Source organism: Taudactylus pleione, unplaced genomic scaffold (genome assembly GCF_031769625.1).
Source record: "Taudactylus pleione unplaced genomic scaffold, aTauple2 ptg000959l, whole genome shotgun sequence".
Classification (NCBI taxonomy): domain Eukaryota; kingdom Metazoa; phylum Chordata; class Amphibia; order Anura; family Myobatrachidae; genus Taudactylus; species Taudactylus pleione.
The window spans coordinates 6006510-6024026 of NW_028285360.1; the positions used below are offsets into that span (position 1 = coordinate 6006510).

General features: G+C 40.1%; 1 protein-coding gene across 11 annotated transcripts in view; it reads left to right on the forward strand.

Annotated features, from left to right (window-relative positions):
• Nucleotides 1-1131: 1131 nt before the first annotated feature.
• Nucleotides 1132-17517, forward strand: part of EPB41 (erythrocyte membrane protein band 4.1) — a 187997-nt gene continuing 171611 nt past the window's right edge. For 6 of the 11 annotated variants that reach the window (XM_088460011.1, XM_088460006.1, XM_088460009.1 and 3 more), the window contains exon 1: nucleotides 1136-1273. The gene's annotated coding sequence lies outside the window, so the exon portion shown is untranslated. Of the gene's footprint in view, nucleotides 1274-7488; nucleotides 7844-17517 lie in introns of those variants that run through there. The other 5 variants (XM_088460014.1, XM_088460016.1, XM_088460015.1 and 2 more) reach the window with 3 other exon arrangements.

Below are 17517 nucleotides of genomic sequence, written 5' to 3' on the forward strand. Positions count from 1 at the left end.
AAAGCTTTGCTTTTTGGAGTTTAGTAAAGAGGGGTCAGATCGTAGTCCCCATTGATAATAATGGGGACTGCAATCTGAAGAGCTGATTAGGAATTTGCTGGAGATTTCTGTGAAATTGCCTGCATTGTGCTATTAGTACATTGGACAATACATAAAATTATGCAGAAACTGTAGTTTCTGCATAATTTGATGTAAAAAGCGCTTCATACAGCGCCCGTAAACCTGCTGCATACCCCATTAACCTGACATGCTCCATATTAGTCTACATTGCTGGAATATGCGGTTCACCAGGCAGTTTATATAAAATATATAAAAAAGTCTTCGGTTTGGTTGCATTGTCTCCTTTGTGGCAAAATTGCACAACTAATTTGTCTTTGTACATAGTGTTTTTTTCCCAATTGTAATAAATGCACAATCTTTTTTTGTTGTACTTTAATAATTATTGATGCATTATCCTACAACTGCTAAGAGATGTCAATGTGGTCTGTTTATGTATAATCTTACTATAATATTAACAATATTTTTTATCTTTTCATGCAATTGTTTGGACCCAACCTCCTGTACTTCTCAACGGTGAGTACATCTGTCCTTTGCTTACGATGAGTTTTCAAATGTTCTGACTTACAGCTATCACACAGAAGAATAATGAATGATCACAGTGTAACTATGCTGCATGTACTTATAAGTAGCTTCGCTGGGAAACTATTGCGCGCAAGTTGCCTTAAGTATTCCCTGCATGTAATTCGCACAGTGACCTGCTGGCGGCAGTAGAGGACCGATAGAAATCAACGGAGTTACCATACTGGTGCTGATGTGTCTTTCAGCTAGGCGAAGCAGCGAACACACAAGTGGTTACAATACATCCGATGTGTTCAGAGCAGAACTTGCCAGGTTATGATACTTGAGGGAAATGAGCAAGTACTCGGACATTTGTCTATTGCAGACTATCTTTCATAAGGGCTAATAACTATAATTGTTTGCGGGTTGTCCGTTTGACATTGTCCCCTGTATCTTTTTGAAGCGCCGTTTGCCAGCAGTGAAGATGGCTGCTGCAGACCATCTCTCGCACACCTATTTCATGCAATGGCTCGGTAGCCACGCCCTCCTAGTTACCGCGAGTCCCGCAGCCAATGAGCGCCTACTCCAGTGTTTACTGGCCGGGAGGCACGAGGTGGCGGTTCGAGCCGATAGCTGGACGGAGATCACGTGCGCCCAGGAGAAGCGCGGGAACCCGGTGCCGTGTTGTGTGACCCGTATATAGCCGTGTATCTAGGTAGGTGCGGAGCGCGCATGTGCGGCCGGCGACTGTGTGTAGTACCTGGCCTGCTGCTGCTGGCGGTGTCTGTGCCCGCTGCCTGCCATTGTCTGCTCCTCCTCACTATTGCTGTAATAGGGATATGTGCGAGCGGTCATTGTGTGCGAATGTGATACACACATACACACATACATACATACATACATACATACATACATACGCAGCCAGGTGTTCATGCACACAAAGGGACGCTTATTTCTAGGTTAATGTGAATGCATCGTATTTGTTGTGCTAGTGTCTTCCTCCCCATTGCATTACTATTGTGCTTACTGACCTCCAGAAGACCATTCATCGGGACCAGCACTGCAGTCATATTCCGGCCATGATGCAGGGGATCTGTTTACGAGGCAGATATCTGCAGGCAACATTGTTGTTATTATTATAATCAAGTTTTATATATAACGCAAGATGACATTATTCAGCACTGTAGACTGTGGGGATTGTAAAACAGATGACATGCAGTACTGTGTGACAGGGGGTACAGATGGTCTTGCCCAAACAGTTTTACAATCTAAAGGGGGCCGTACATCAATTGGCCGATTTCCCCCAATCTGCAATCCCTAATCTTGAATTCTCTGATGATTGGCAAAATCCAACATGTTAGAAATCTCTGACCTGCCGATTCCGATAAGTTTTGGGTTGGAAAGTGAATCTGTGAATCAAGGATTTCTTACGTGTTCGATTATGACGATTGTCAGGTACAATCATCGCCAAATTGGAGCATTATGCCAATAGATTCATTATGTATGGGTCCCAGTGTTCTCCTCAGAACATTTTTCCAGCTGGTGGCATCAAGAAGTAATCGGGAGGGGGCCTTCGCAATAATAAAATGTTTTAAACCCTGACCTTATAATGATTTAAACTTGAAATAACATTTTATATATTCTCTTCTTATTAGAGGCACAGTCATCTGATTATGAAAAAGCTGTAAAGTCTGTAGGATCTGTTCCTTTTTATACAGCTCCCAGATACTGTCCCAACTTGCAGGTTCCCAAAGTGCCCGGTGGCAGGCTGATTCTTATGGGGTGCACCCGCAAAAAACAGCCTGGGTAGAACACTGGGCCCCTCAGAACAGTGATGGGCAGCCATATACAATTCAGGGGCCACATTGATTGTTATCTACATAATCCTTTATCTAAGTATTAAGTTGAAACAATACATCTAATAATACGAAGGGATGTAGTCAAGATACCGGTGGCCGCTATCCCGCCCGCTGAAAGCCCAACATGGGACTAAAGATAGGCGTTGAAATCCCAACGCCTATCATTAGCCCCACTGCGAAATCCCGACAACCAGTATACTGAACGAAGGTAAGCCGAGCGTTTTAGGTTCTAGCCGCTGGGGGATGGTTAGGTTTAGGGATCTTAGGGTTAGGCCCCCCCCCCCCTGGGAGGGTTAGGGTAGGGAAAGGGGGGGTTAGGCACCACTAGGGGGGAGTTAGGGTAAGGCACCTCCCCCGGGAGGGTTAGGTTTAGGGGGAGGGGGGGGGTTAGGCAGCACTAGGGAGGGTTAGGGTAGGGAGAGGGGAGGGTTAGTGTGCTTTCCAGCCCCAGTCGGGATTTGGGTACTTCGGTCTTTGTCTTTCGGTATATGATCCGGCGGATATTCAGCCACCGGCATTACATACCAATTCCCATATGAAGAGACATCTATCTAATAACATAATAATAACAGACATTTTAATGTAAGTTGAAAAGGTGTTTCAAGCTACAACAAATCTTGACAATAAAGCAGGAAGGAGCTTTGGTCCGCAGGTGAGGGCTCGGAGGACTGCCTGTTGCCCATCACTAGTTTAATAGATGTAGTAAACACTTGATGTGTAAGGTAGCTGATGGTGGGGAAACTGAGTTTGGCTTATATATATGTAAAATAAACAAAACGTGATGGTAAGCTTCCAGTTAAAAAATTAAATGCAGACATTTTATGGATGTTAGATATACTTATTTTAATCATTTGTTTTATATTATACTATAGAGGTAACCTGTCTAACCTTTAATGTTAGTAATCATGTGCATTGTTATTCTTGTATTGCAATTCAATAAATGGGCTAAATGTAATAGACTGCGAGCTGGCGTCGCTGCCGTCTCGCAGTTTATTACATTTAGCCTAATTTGTCTAGCGAGAGAAGTGAGGTAAACGCATGGTCATATAGATACAATCACATATTTGGCACAGTTTCTATGGAAATGTCTAAAAACCAAGCTATTGCATCAACTCTTAATGACATGTAAGCCAGCTATTTTCCTCCTTTTTGATTGTTAAGTTAGGACTCATTTATACCTATCTACTGTTAATGCTCTTTTTATCCAGTAATGCATGAAAAAGCACATTAAAGATAGGATAATTGACTGGTTTTGCCATCAGTGGTGGAGAGTATAGCCCTGTGTTGTCATGTCCCACTCCCACATTGCTTTGTAAAGTCCCCCCCTGGTCATGATTGGCCCACCGTGCTTTTTAGCCGGGATTGCCATTAATGGGTGCAAACCTTAGATGGTTAACTGTCGGATGGGTTCATGCATTTGATGTTACTCATCTATTGATGGTTAACCCACCCATGGTCATTACTGTGTTGAAAACCAAGTCTGTGTTACACAGTGGAGAACGTGAGTGGGGAGGTCAGTCGGAAGTTGCAATCACAGATACTGTAGAGCTGGGTACACACTGACAGATATATTGGTCCATCAATTGATCGGGCAATGTATCTGCTGCCCGTCGGGCAGTGTGTATCCGCGATATGTCGGTGAACATCGGCGTTCACCGACATATCGCATTGGCTGTGCTGCACAGCAGATGGACAGATATGCCTGCAGACATATCTGTCCATCGGCAGGTGTGTACACACAAAGCGACAGCCGTGAGGTGGGGGGCCGGACATGCCGCTCACTGTGACACGCCCCCTGGTTGCCCTGGACCCGCAGATGATGGCCGTTCAGTGTGTATGAACGACCATCATCTGCAGATATATCTGTCAGGTTTGTAGTCTGATTGGAAAACCTAAATGTTTAGTCTGATTGGAAAACCTAAATGTTCAACAACATAAATGGCTGTCCAGTCCTTAAAAAATAAGGCAAAACTGAGCAGAATTAGTTTAAATAAAGTCATCTTAGGCGGGCCCATATTCATATCTTTCGCAAACCAAAGTTGTCATTGTCAGACCAGATTATACACTCTGATGGGTCAGTCTCCAGTTGGATTTTGACTGTTTAAATAACTTATTTTGTGACTCTGTTGAATAAAATTGACAGACAAAATCTGCACATTTTGGGCGGAATTCAATTGTTTACGCAGTCCGGATCTCCCGTCTAAAGTAACAGGAGATCGCGGGCCGCTAGTCAATTGCTGCCAACAATTGAATAGCTCCGTCGGGTGCGATGGGCGGGGGGTAGAAACAATTGAATTCTGCCCTTTGTGTGCGTTTATAATGCCACTAGTCTTCACTTCTCAATATGAATGAAAATAACTTACTGTATGGATTGCATAGTTGCCAGGCACTATATGGCTAATGCAGAATGGGAACCACAATGATTTGCTTTGTGTACAGTGAGCAAATTTGCATTGTGTTGGTCAAGAAAACAGGTTGTACACATCAAGCACTTGCGCCTCTTTACGTTGAGAGGGGGTAGGCAAGCCTAGGCAAAACACAGTAAGGCCTGACTTGGACACATAAATGCCTGTCAGAAGCTGTATCTTTTGCATTCGGCATGATTTACCGCTGGCCGCAGGGCCGGTGGATCAATTCCTGGCAGCGGCAGCCCGACACAGGTGGAAATCCTGAATGTCGGAAGGTAAGTATAAACTAACCTATTCTACCCCTTAACCCTCCCTTAGGGGTGCCTAACCCTAACCTCTGCCCCAAAATGCCTAACCCTTACGCCCCCTTCCCACCGCCTAAACCTAAGTTCCCCGGGGGGTTGCCCAACCCTAACCTCCCCCTGGGGGTGCCTAACCCCCCCCCTTCCCCTTGCCTGACCCTAACCTCCCGGGGGGTGCCTAACCCTAACCACCCCCTTCCCCTACTCTTACCCTAACCTCCCGGGGGGGGTGCTTAACCCTAAGTCCCCCACGGGGGCCCTTAACCTAAAAGCGGCCAAACAGCTTAATTTTGCTACGGGTTAAGCACTGGAGTGGAATGTGATTGGTAAACTATATTGATAAGTCTTTTGTTTCTGGTATACTACTAGGCCCAGCAAGCTCTGGCATCCAGGGCCTGCTGGCACTTGTAAAATATATATTGTCACATTAAAAGACACATACCGTGGGAAAAAGTGTTTTTATTTTTATTTGTGCGAGCCTAATTCCTTTTATGAAGTCAGTCCAATGTAGAACAGGATGGTGCTGATTGACAAAATGACAGGGGGAGCCCATGCTGCAGATTTCCCTGTTATATAGCTTACTGTTTGCAGTGGTAACTTGTCCCCCAGATTTTACTGCTACGAGTGCTGGTGCTGGGAACACTGGGGGAGGCCTAGTATGCACAGAGCCGGTGTTGTGATGTTTTGACGTGCATTATTATTATTTTTTTACTCAAATAGTTTTTATTAGAGGAAAAAGTTTCCAGTACAAATCAGATAAAACGTTAATAAACAATAGTTTACAATCATAATCACAAAAATGTTACATGGTTTGTAATATTATAAAATAGAAAATAACATAGAATAGGATAGGAAAAATAAAAATAATATAAATGTTGCATTATTAACATGTATATTTTGGATAGTTTTTGCTCTTTGTCGAACCCTGCAATATGTTGTTGTTTTGTTTGCTATACTTTCATAGAATTTGATGGCAGATAAGAACCACTTGGCTCATCTAGTCTGCCCCTTTTCATTTATCATTTTGGCAACTTCAACCCTATTTGCTCCTTACGTCTCTCTTAAGGATATTCTTATGCCTAACTCAAGCGTGTTTAAATTGTTCCACCGTTTTAGCTTGAACCACATCTGATGGGAGGCTATTCCACTTACCCACTACTCTTTCTGTGAAGTACTTTTTCCTCAAATTTCCTCTGAGCCTACCTCCCTCCAGTTTCAGTGTATGTCCTCATCTTCTTGTACATCTCTTCCTTTGAAGAATGCTTCCCTCCTGTACCTTGTTAAAACCCTTGATGTATTTGAAAGTTTCTATCATGTCCCCCCTTTACCTTTCCACTGCCATTACCTACAATTGACTGATTCAGCAGTACTAACCGATTAGGGGGCGATTAAATTGCTTTATCTTGGCTGATCTCCCCTCTAAAGTTACAGGAGATCGGGTGGCTCTGTTCAGTCTTTTATGGACGCCCATGGCTTTTCATGCTCTTCACATCCAAATAAACTGGGTTTAGCCGCGTAAAACGGCTAAACCCTTGTAAAGTCCAGCAGTTTGAGCACCCAACACCAGGACTTTTCACTGATTTCTGTTCACCACCTGAGGTGTGTGTGAGTAGAAATCTGTGCGGGCACAAACAATTGAATCACCCTCATTATGTAAAATAGTATAGTATTATTATAGTAATCTCGATCGGCTAGAGGGCACAAGTTGCATGTTTGGCAGTGATTGATTAATTACAGCTGCTTTCCAATAGTCTGTTGTTTATTGCACACACCCCAAAAATTCTCCTATTTCCCTGCTGTTACACATGGTGGTCTCAAGAGGGGTTGGACTGATAACATAGACAAGGGAGTGGACCAAATATTTTCTCTTCTAAATCCTCTTGTGTTTGACAGGGGGACCTATGCCCAGTATCCCTGTCAGTTTTGTGGATCGCACCCACCAATTTTTGGCCATTGACACAGGAAAGGTCCTTTGCCCCATGTGTTGGAAGACTAAAAACGCCATTGTTATCATAAATCTTTTTCAGTGACTTTTGTTTTGCACTACTAAACAAAGTTTCTTATGGATACAGAATAATAACGAGATTCATAATAATGACACTTATTGCAGCGTGTGCACATATTATTATTGCATACAAGAAGAAAAGCATATGCATATCATTAGAGCATTTATTTCGTTTTAAATCTATGCCTAATATTTTTTTGTATTACCCTATTTTGTGACTTTCACCTCCCCTTTTGTACCTCTCTGGAGACTGCAGGTTACAGCTGAGCCCAAACTCCATCAAAATAAATAAACCCTCCTCTATCCATCGTAAACAAAGCCTCCTCGGCCACATCCCCCACTTCGATACGCCCCTTACTCCTCCATAACACTGTCTCACAGTAGATCCTCTTTTGTATTCCTGTATTATATTACCATAGTATGCAAAATAAGGCAGCAATAGAATAAATTGGAAGGAAGAGGCATGTGATAATAGAGTGCAGACCCCAGAGGGTGTATGTGTGTGTAGAAGGGTTTTTTTTTTTAATCATCAAGGGCTCAGGAATAAATTCATCACCTCCCCTCTGCTTTCCTGGTGGCATCAAGAAGCCCAGATAGGTGGAGAGAAGCTTTTGTAGAGGTATGATAACCTATTAACCGATAGAGCAGCAGGCACCTGGGGTGTAGCTGACAAAGAAAAAGACGTTCATTGCTAATGCTTGGTGTCTAAAGGTCAGTGTCATGTTTAATCGTATATATCTATATTTAATGTATTTTTGTGTGTTTCTCAGCAATAGCTTTCTATAAGAAGTAGTAGTGAAAATATTTTTATTTCATGTGTGTGTGTGTGTAATTAGAATGTCCACATTCCTTATGTTTACCTATTGTAGCTGTTTATGATCTGTGCAATATAAACAAAGTCTATTTGGTGTGTTTCTGGGTGTTTTTCTTTCCTGCTTGATTGCTTTATACAAGAAGCAAGTTGAATGTTTTGTGATCAACAGCCTAATATGTACTACGCTGATAGCAAGTTTGGAATGCTTTTAATGAATAAATATATACATTAGTGAATCATATTAAAGAAATTAGTATATATTGTTTTGAAAAGAAAATATACTGCTGAGTGAAGTGTATATGCATCGTATATATGGCTTTTTAAGCTCAGTGATGCATATCTGTTTATAATCGCCTTCATCGTTGTCATCTTTATACTTTGACATGTATTAGTGTTGCCCCATCTCTTGTTATGAATACACAATTGTCTGTGGTCCAGCAAATCTAGCTGCGTCGGAATTATCCAAACAAAAGCTGGTGCCCTTTGAAGGGAGCCTAAATGAATAAGATTCTGTTTCACTGGGGGCATTTTATTCTAAACAATGCAGCCATTTGAGGCATGTGTTGGTTTAGGGAATGCTGTTTGTGGTTCTGTCCTCACGCCGACACCTTCAGTGTGTGTGCATGTGCATTGTGGTTTCCATGTGCGCAGCACTCTTTAGCTTTCACTGATGTTTAAAAGTGTGTGTATATGTATATTTTAATCCTGACTTATATTATCCACATTTTGGTTTTATTTCACTTATGTCATTTAGAGAGTAACTGCATATTCTTATTTCCTTATTTAATTTATACTTCGTATAATTTGTTTGAAAGCCTTGATTCATACTGCAACAACTGATTCTTTGCATTATTTCAATGTGCACAGCTCCATAGTTGGGAGAATGGCATAGGGTCAGAAGTATAAGTAGATAGGTGGTAGATTTGGACAAACACATCGTGGCGTATCTGTCATTGGTGGCAGTTCTGTGACTGGACCAAAAGACTGCATATAGCTGCACGGACGGTACTTCTATTGGTTAATAATGCAATACATCATAATAACATTATGTCCAACAATGATCGGGAAATTAGTGCTAGAAATCTATATTGTACCGCCCAAATGATCGGCACATCACAAAAATGATGACTCTTGCCTGTGACCTAAGTATACTGACCCGTATCAGCACAAAATTACAAACCAGCCTGTGCACCCACACAAAAATATTAAACATTAGCTTGTCCCCTAGTCAGCCAGCCTTTGTTTCTACAAAAATGATTACACATCAGCCTGTACCATCCAAATTCCTTATAGTCAGGAAAAAATAGTATGACAGATTGTGGGCCTTTTTGAAAATAAAATTAAACACCTGCCAATTATTATTTTTAAATGCCTCCACACTCTCACACAACTCCAAAGCATCAGCCAGGAACTAGAACTTAGCTCTTCTCCATACCCTGTTTATTCTTGGTAAGTGATGTTATAACCTTGGTGAATAATACTATCTTGACAAGAGCCCCCATCTAATGATGTCACAAAATGTTCTGGCTTGGGTGGCCTTTACTGCATGTCTACATTAATTTGTGGAAGTCCTTGCATTTTTGTGGAAGTCCTTGCATTGACTACTGTTTGCACTACAATTTTTAAATCAAAACTTTGGTGTGCAATGGGGTACCTTGGGCACCAATAGGTAGCAGCTGATGCATCAGATCAGGTCCTCCTTTATGAACGTCTTATGTGACCTGGGAACCCAAAAGCACTGAGGAAGGTGATCCAGTCCTTTTAGAAATCGGTAGTGGGCAAGAATCATTAATTGTGAATGAAATTGCACACTAGCTTCTATTGAGTGCAGGGTAGTCAAGACACGGTTATTTCTTTTTGCTTTTACCACCCACTCTAAAATACAGATTGTTGTGGCTGCTCTTTATAAGCAGATGCCTCTTTCTTCGAGTTTGAGAGTCCACATTTCCATTTTTGTAGGCTTCTGTTTTCCTTTAACATTGATACTACTGCCTTGTTTCCTGGCAATGTACAAATGTCCTCTTTGTTTAGTTATTGTTCGACAAATTGTTGCACGATATTGTATCTTGAAAAATATCAAATATTAAAGGTGATTTTTTATTTTATTAACAGCCATTCATATAGTACCTACAAAATATAGTTTAAAGTACACCTCTCTGCCCAAGTGTTTTAGAGATATGTAGACTATTATGGGTATAAAGTATAAAAGTCATCTAAACATTGTTATACTAACAGTAAGACATGAGAGCTAGGTTCTATATTGATTTGCAAATGTCATTAGTCTTTTTAGAGTCTGATTTTAAGTGTTTGCATATTGTCACTGACTTGAGCTATCTGTTAATTTACTGTTGTGCTACTTTAAAAGCACATAAGTAAATTCTGTTAAATAAACCCTATGCTAATTAAAGGGCACTATTTGTTTACATGTTGTTTTACAATCTGCTTTATCTTGAGTGAGCATGACATGTTATCGGCCATGCCAGATGTCCTGGTTTTCTTTAATGATGTAATCCTGTATTGATGAGGTTTCCAGCTGGCATGCATGCATGCACACCATTATGGAAAAGACCATAAAGCCTAACCTTGTAATATATAAAAATGCTAGTAGTAAAAACCTCAAAAGTTAACTTTTTAAGTGCTGGAAAATGAATGGTATTTGAGATAAAGATGTAGGCTCAAAGAGTGAAATGGTGTCCTGTGTAGATCAAACATTTAGGCACAGATTCAATTAGCCGTGGTAAAATCTTTGCGACTTAGCTTAACGCACTTATTGCATTGGCGCACAGATGTTCTGAATCAAGTCCCAACATTTTTACTTTTAAAATAGGGATTTTCCGAAACGTTTTACCTGCTCAGAGGCTGCAAAGGAAAAGCTGTGTTAAATCTTACGAAAAGTTAATGTGGAATAATTTGTGTGGCAAGTTGAATAGGAAAAAATGTGCGCCCTGCCGTGTTAAGTTGACTTTATTCACATTAAACCATTTAAATGGGTTATCATGGTTAATTGCTTAATCTTTTAGCTTGTTGATGGAGTCTGTAAGGAACATCAAGGCACCAAAAACATCTATTAAATTGAGTATATTAGTTTTCAGTCTGTTCCATAGCCAGTGTGATTAAATTATGAAACTTTGTGTATATATTACATAGAGCTTTTTCCCATCTAGTCAGTTGTTGCCTGTTTGCTTATATTCTACAAATGCTATGTTTGTAAGGGTCCTTTATAGGTGCATTACCACCTTTATGTTTCTACTTACAGGAATTTATTCCAGTGCTCTCCTGGTTTTTTAAATGGTGGCACAGGACTGCGGCTAAGGAAGAAGGGGCACATTATCCCATACCAAAATATTACTTACCCCAGCATCCTACACACACTTACTACTGCTCTCTGGTTCCTGCAGGCAATTTATTGTCCATGAATAATGCACTGTCAGGGGGAAAAAATGGGTTCACAGGGTTGAGGAGATTGAGCAGACATCCCTATATGGTGTTGTTATCGGTCATTGGGAATATGCCTTTAACCTTTGAAAATTTTGTTTTCCTTTCTTACACTTAATAATGCATAGCAGTAATCAATGTCTTTAAGCCATCCTACTCTCAAAAGCAAAAGTGCCCATCAAGGTTCTCTTTAAATTGTAGGAAATTACATAATTCCTTTCATAAAGGACATTTTGCATTTCTGAGTGGATCACATTTCACAGTTTTGCAATTTGTTGGCTAAACTGACAAGTAATTTTACAAATATTTTTCTGTGCCTTAGTAAATTTCACTTTGTCTTTTTTTGGAGAAATTATGTTTTCTTTTTGTTGCTTATTAAAATATATATAGGTACATTATACAGGGTAAAGCAGGCAATATAAGAAAACAAAAACTCTTTCTTCATTTATTCTAACCATAGTTACTTTTTTCTAGTTAGTGCTTACCCCAAAATTGAATAATCTATTTATCCAGAGTAAAGAGATACCAAATATGTGTTATATGTAAGGTAAGATAGTTTATATTTGTTTTCTATTTTGTAATGTATATTTTAACCGGATAGCCTGTATTGGGTCTTCCATGTTGACAATACTTGTAGATTTACAGTGATCTAATCAAGCAACAGATGACTTGTCAGCTACTGTTTGTTCCAAATAACACTGAATATGCGAGTGAGAACACCTGCCTCAGATCTCGCCAACAGCACCAACTATTCCCTCGTAAACAGTAAATTCATGATGATGTCACCATTGTGATGTTATGGAATTTCCAGTGCTCAATAGGAAAGTCTAGGCTTACCAATTGAGCGGTACTTACCATTCACATTGAACACTACATATCGTGAGTGAGGAACCAACATAGCATTCCCGCTAGCCTGTTTTAGCGGGGTGCCGCACTCTGCCCGATTTCAAAAGATGGTGCTCCGTTAAAACAGCCTGCCGGGTTCTGTCCCCACGGGTGGGGAAAATTGCAGTGCAGCCATCGCCGCCGGTGAATAAATGCCGGGCCCATGTGCCTGGCATCTATTCACAGAAAAGGGAGAGCTTTGGGGGCAGCCTGGCATGTCCATAAGTGCCGGGCACGCCCCCAAGCATGATGTAAAGGGGGAGCTTCTTAAAGACATGCCCCCTTTTCTCATGACCAAACCCCTTATTTTCGGGTGCAAGTGGTCCATTTTCGACCAGAGTGCCCTTTCTCTAGGCCCGTCGCCGGACCTAGAGTGAACACTACAACAACTATAAATGGTGGTAGTAGCTGGTTATTTGAACTCAAGGCTGTCATTGCAAAATGCAACATCTGTATTGATATGATGTGAATAAACAGCACTCGGCAACATGATAAAAAATTATTTCTAATAACTCCACCTATTTAGTCACTTGTCTTTACAGACCTAAAAGCCAGACAGATTTGAAAGCATACAGCCAATGGGATTTTTTTATCCAGGATCCTTGGAACACAAGGATTTCCAGACAATGTTTTATTTCCCATAATTAAGACCTTGATTGCTTTAAGATAAATTGCATTTAAAAATGATTCCTGTCTTTTCCTCCTCAATACCAGGGTTTGCTGGTTTAAAACAATGTTTTTATAAAACATGCTGTGACTACAGGCACGGTGCAATGACTCTCTTTTTTTTTTTTTTTCTAAAAAAAAGCCTTTTATAAGATAATTCCCCCCCGGTGTTATTCCATATATCCTTGTTGCTTGATGCTTGTGGTCTTCATTTGAGTCTGTAGAAGCAATACAGTAAATTCACACACAGCAGATAAATAAGGAGGGTGGGAGGGTTAACCAGATCAGACAGGCACTAAATCTGCCTAGCATCAGGAAAGGCTCCACAAACTCCTCCCCTAACAATCCTATTGGACAGGAGAAAACTACAACAAATATTCTCAGTCTCAAAGGGTAAACAGCTCCAATACATTAAAGAGGCAACACACAGAGAAACACCTCATAGTACTTAAACTTTAATGTCCTTCATGTTGAGATGAGTGGAAGGAAGATAGACTTAGGGATATATTTCCTAAAGTGATAGTTTTTAAAAGTGGAGATGTTGCCCATAGCAACCAATCAGATTCTAGGTATTTTCTTCGGTGCTAGTTAAATGTTAAGTAGAACCTGATTAGTTGCTATGGACAACATCTCCACTTCTAAAAACTCTCACTTTAGTATATATACCCCGTAGTCTGACTCTCTTTTGATGAAATAATAAACCCTAATAACTTTGGATTGTTAATGTTAGAAAACATTAAAGTATGGTTGATTAAGGTTTCTAATACATAACAATGTTTAACAGTATTAATACAATAAGTAGGATTATTATTTTTTTTTCATTAATACTGTACATTAAAGCAAAAAAGAACTCGCAAAAAATAAGCTTATTTTTTTAATTATATTTTTTTAAAAACCTTTTTATCCAACCCTGCACAATACCGAAGCCATTCCTGTGCCTGTATGTGGAGGCAATTGGAGATTTCAGGGCTACAGCAATTTTTTTTCTATTTCCTAGTATATGGAACTATATAACTAACCAATAAGAAATTTCATACACTTTGTGAAAAAGAAATCCTCCCAAGATCACACTATTAAACAAAGAACCCAAATCTTAATTCATGAATCTGTTGGCTTCTGTCAAACATTTAAACTTTAATGCGTAGCTTTATGAAACTTTATGAACTTTTATGAGTAGCCAGGAGAAAAAAACATTACTTTCCTACATAATAAGCACTATGGGGGCGATTCAGTTGTTTTGGGTGCCACACAATAATTAAAGGGTGCACTATGGGGGCGATTCAATTGTTTTTGGATGCCCATTAAATATTGTGTTTGTCGCACCCAATTAGTTAGCTGCGTATAGCGGATAAACCTGTCTAAAGTCCAGGTTAGAGCAACCAAACCACAGACTTTTCGCACATTTCTGCTCTCCTTCTCAGGAAGGACAGGGCAGAAATGCTGGTGCCAATGGCTGCTTGCGCCCGAATGAAGCAACAATTGAATTGCTCTGTTACGCGCCCTGCACTGACCACTACCAGCGCTAACAATTGAATCGCTCCCTATATTGCCTATGATTGTAACATTGGCTCTTAATGAAACACAACACTTGTTCAGCAATGTTCTCTGGACATATGAGACCAACGTGGAGTTAAGGGTCCCATACATCCGCAATCAATTGGGGCAATTCTCTGTTCTGCCATGACTGGGTCGGATGATTGACAAAACTCAGTGTATCTCCACAAAAAGTTTGTCAACTGTCACTCCTGATGGGTGATAAATTGGGATTGTTTTGGAGCCAGAGGACTTGGAATCTTGACATTCATATTGTCTACCATGACCACACGTTTTTATCAGAGTATTTTAGGGGAGGATGTGAGACCATCTCTCTGGGAGCTGAAATTGTGTCATGAGTAAGATAAGGATCTCTGCCCACCAGCAAATCTGCAACTGGGGCTGAACGAGAACAGTGCCAAGGTTTTGGCAGCCATTAGTACTTAATGGCAGCTCTCTGTGAGATTAAATCTTATAGGGGCAGTGCATGAAATTATTCAAATACAGTGTAAGAGAGAATGAGCTACTGATACACAAAATGTTCACTTATTGCTGTTACAGGTAGTTTTACAAGCTTCTAAAACATGGGGCCGTATTCAGTTAGAAGCGAAAAGCCGAGATCCGCGAAAAAGTATAGCCAATTGCGACTTTTCTCCAGGCGGAAACTTATCTCCATATTCAACTCCATCCGCTTTTAGTTACGCGGAAAGTCAATGCAATGCAATAGGCGAAAAAGATTCGCCTCTGAATAGCAGGAGAAAAGAAATGCAAAATTTTTATTTTGTGTGCAAAGGTGGGGAAACCTCTCAGCACCCTTGGGACAACCCCCCAAAGGACAACTGCGCAAACCCCCTCCCCCCCCCCCCCCAAAAAAAGGGGGACACCCCAAAAAAGTACTTTGAAATTGGGGGTGAAAAAGCACAAAGTGGGGGGACAAGTTCGCAAACTAGCGAAATAAGGTTCTGGGGGTTCTCTAAGAAGGGGTCAAGTGTTTTGTGATTGCAGGTGTTATTATGATGGTGGAAATTAGCAATTCTTAAAACTGCACTTTAGAGACATTAAAATATGCTAGCACCCATTTTCAGGTACCCCCAATTTGACAGGAATACTTGTTTTCTCCCAAAAATACTGCTTTATGCTATTCTTCACCACTTGTGCAAATCCGCAAATTAGTGGCAATTGTGCAAACGTAAGTACCCCAAACAGTTCTATTACGGCTAATCGGGCACTACTAAATTGATCCCCAATGTTTCTGCATCTTTTTGGGGGGGCTCAGGCTGATTTCCCCGATTCTGACACCACTTTTAGCCTGCTCTGACTTCGCATGTCTCCGTTTTTGCGTCTTTTGGAATTGAATAGGGCGAATCACGGGTACGTGCACGATAAGTTTCCGCGCCTAAAATATGCGATGTAGGCGAAAAGTCCGGCATGCAAAACTTTATTGCGCACGCGAAATTAATTGAAAACGGGCCATGGTCCATACTTAACTTTTGACATATATCTTTATTTTTTTATTTTTTGTTTTTTTTTTAGAATTGTTGAATAAATAGATTATAGATTATTTGTCACAAGTAGAAATTTATAACACTTTAGTGCTTCGTGACGACTGGATGATATGTAAAGCCTTCCATAGTTTTGAAATAAGGTGTACTTCTTTTTTACTGAACTATATTGTACATGTACAGTGTCAATTTAGATCCTGTTTGTGAGGTTCAAAAGTTTGTTTGGTCTATTAAGACCGTTTAAAATATCGGGGTTTTATTATAATATTGAAGGCTAATGGTAAAGTTATTTGACTTTTATACATCAGTAAAATGTTTCACAAGTAAATATAATTGCTAAGATCATCCAAATACGTTTTGCATATTTAGGGGTGAATCCACTTGGGATTTGTTTTCTGTATACTCAAATTTGAAGCACATTTGTCTAAATGTTTATCCAGTGTCTCACTGACCAATTAGGTACATTATTCTCCATCCTAAGTCTGGGAAACTGTGCCCTCACTATTTCATAGCTATCCGTTTTCTGAGGGCTGACTGGATAGTGTATTCTCTTAAAAATGTTAGGAAACATTTGGTTATGCAGTAACATTTCAGTTTTGTATATTACTGAAGTGCTTTGTTGTAGTGCCATTGTTAGTGTCAATTTTAACAATCTTATTAGCCATAACATGTTCACAATGTTTTGCTCCAATGAATGTAAATGGTTGGAACAGCGGTATAGTCATTTAAGGCCGGTACACACAAGACAATGTCTAGTGTGCACCGATCTCATTAACGTCGGGACCCGCACACACTTCCCGATGCCGGGAGCGATGATGCGACAGCGGGGGCCATGCTGCATTCGAATCACATGAATTTATGAAGGACCATATGCTTAAGTGCATATGCTTGGTTTGTTTTTCTTCTGGTATACACATGAAAATCATGCATGTTTTAGATCATTGATAACTAGATAGCTTCAACAAGTGAACATTTTGAAATAATGTTAGGTGGACCATGTATAGGAAATAATAAAATGTTTTTTTTTGTTTTTTGTATCAGCATTATATAAAGTCTGTATTATGGGTGACTCTTCAAGTATATATAATGGATTACATGTTGAAATGCAAGTCCTTCTCTCAACTAACAAACAAGTCAGGGCCTGCTAAGTGTTCGCCATTGAGATATATATTATTTAAAAATTAAAAGCAAAAACTCCTTCCATAGTTGTACTAAAACTTTACTTTATGAAGCCTGAAGATTGTATAATTTATTAACACTATTTTGTAGGAAATCCACCAAAAATGAAGAATCCCCTATATGTAAGAAGGGATGACTGCAGCAGGTCTCTCCTTTTCAATCGCAAAAGATTGACCCCGATAGCTAAAGCCATCTTTAGATCTCTGCATGTGTTTTAATACATGGCCTTGTTAACTCTTCTGTTATTGCTGCAATAAAAATAAATTATAATTATCAGGGCTAAAGTACGATTATAAATATGTCTATTTGGGGGGCGTTTCAATTCAGAGCGAGGTGAATAGCGTCGGGAAGTTGGTCCCAGAGCTATTCAA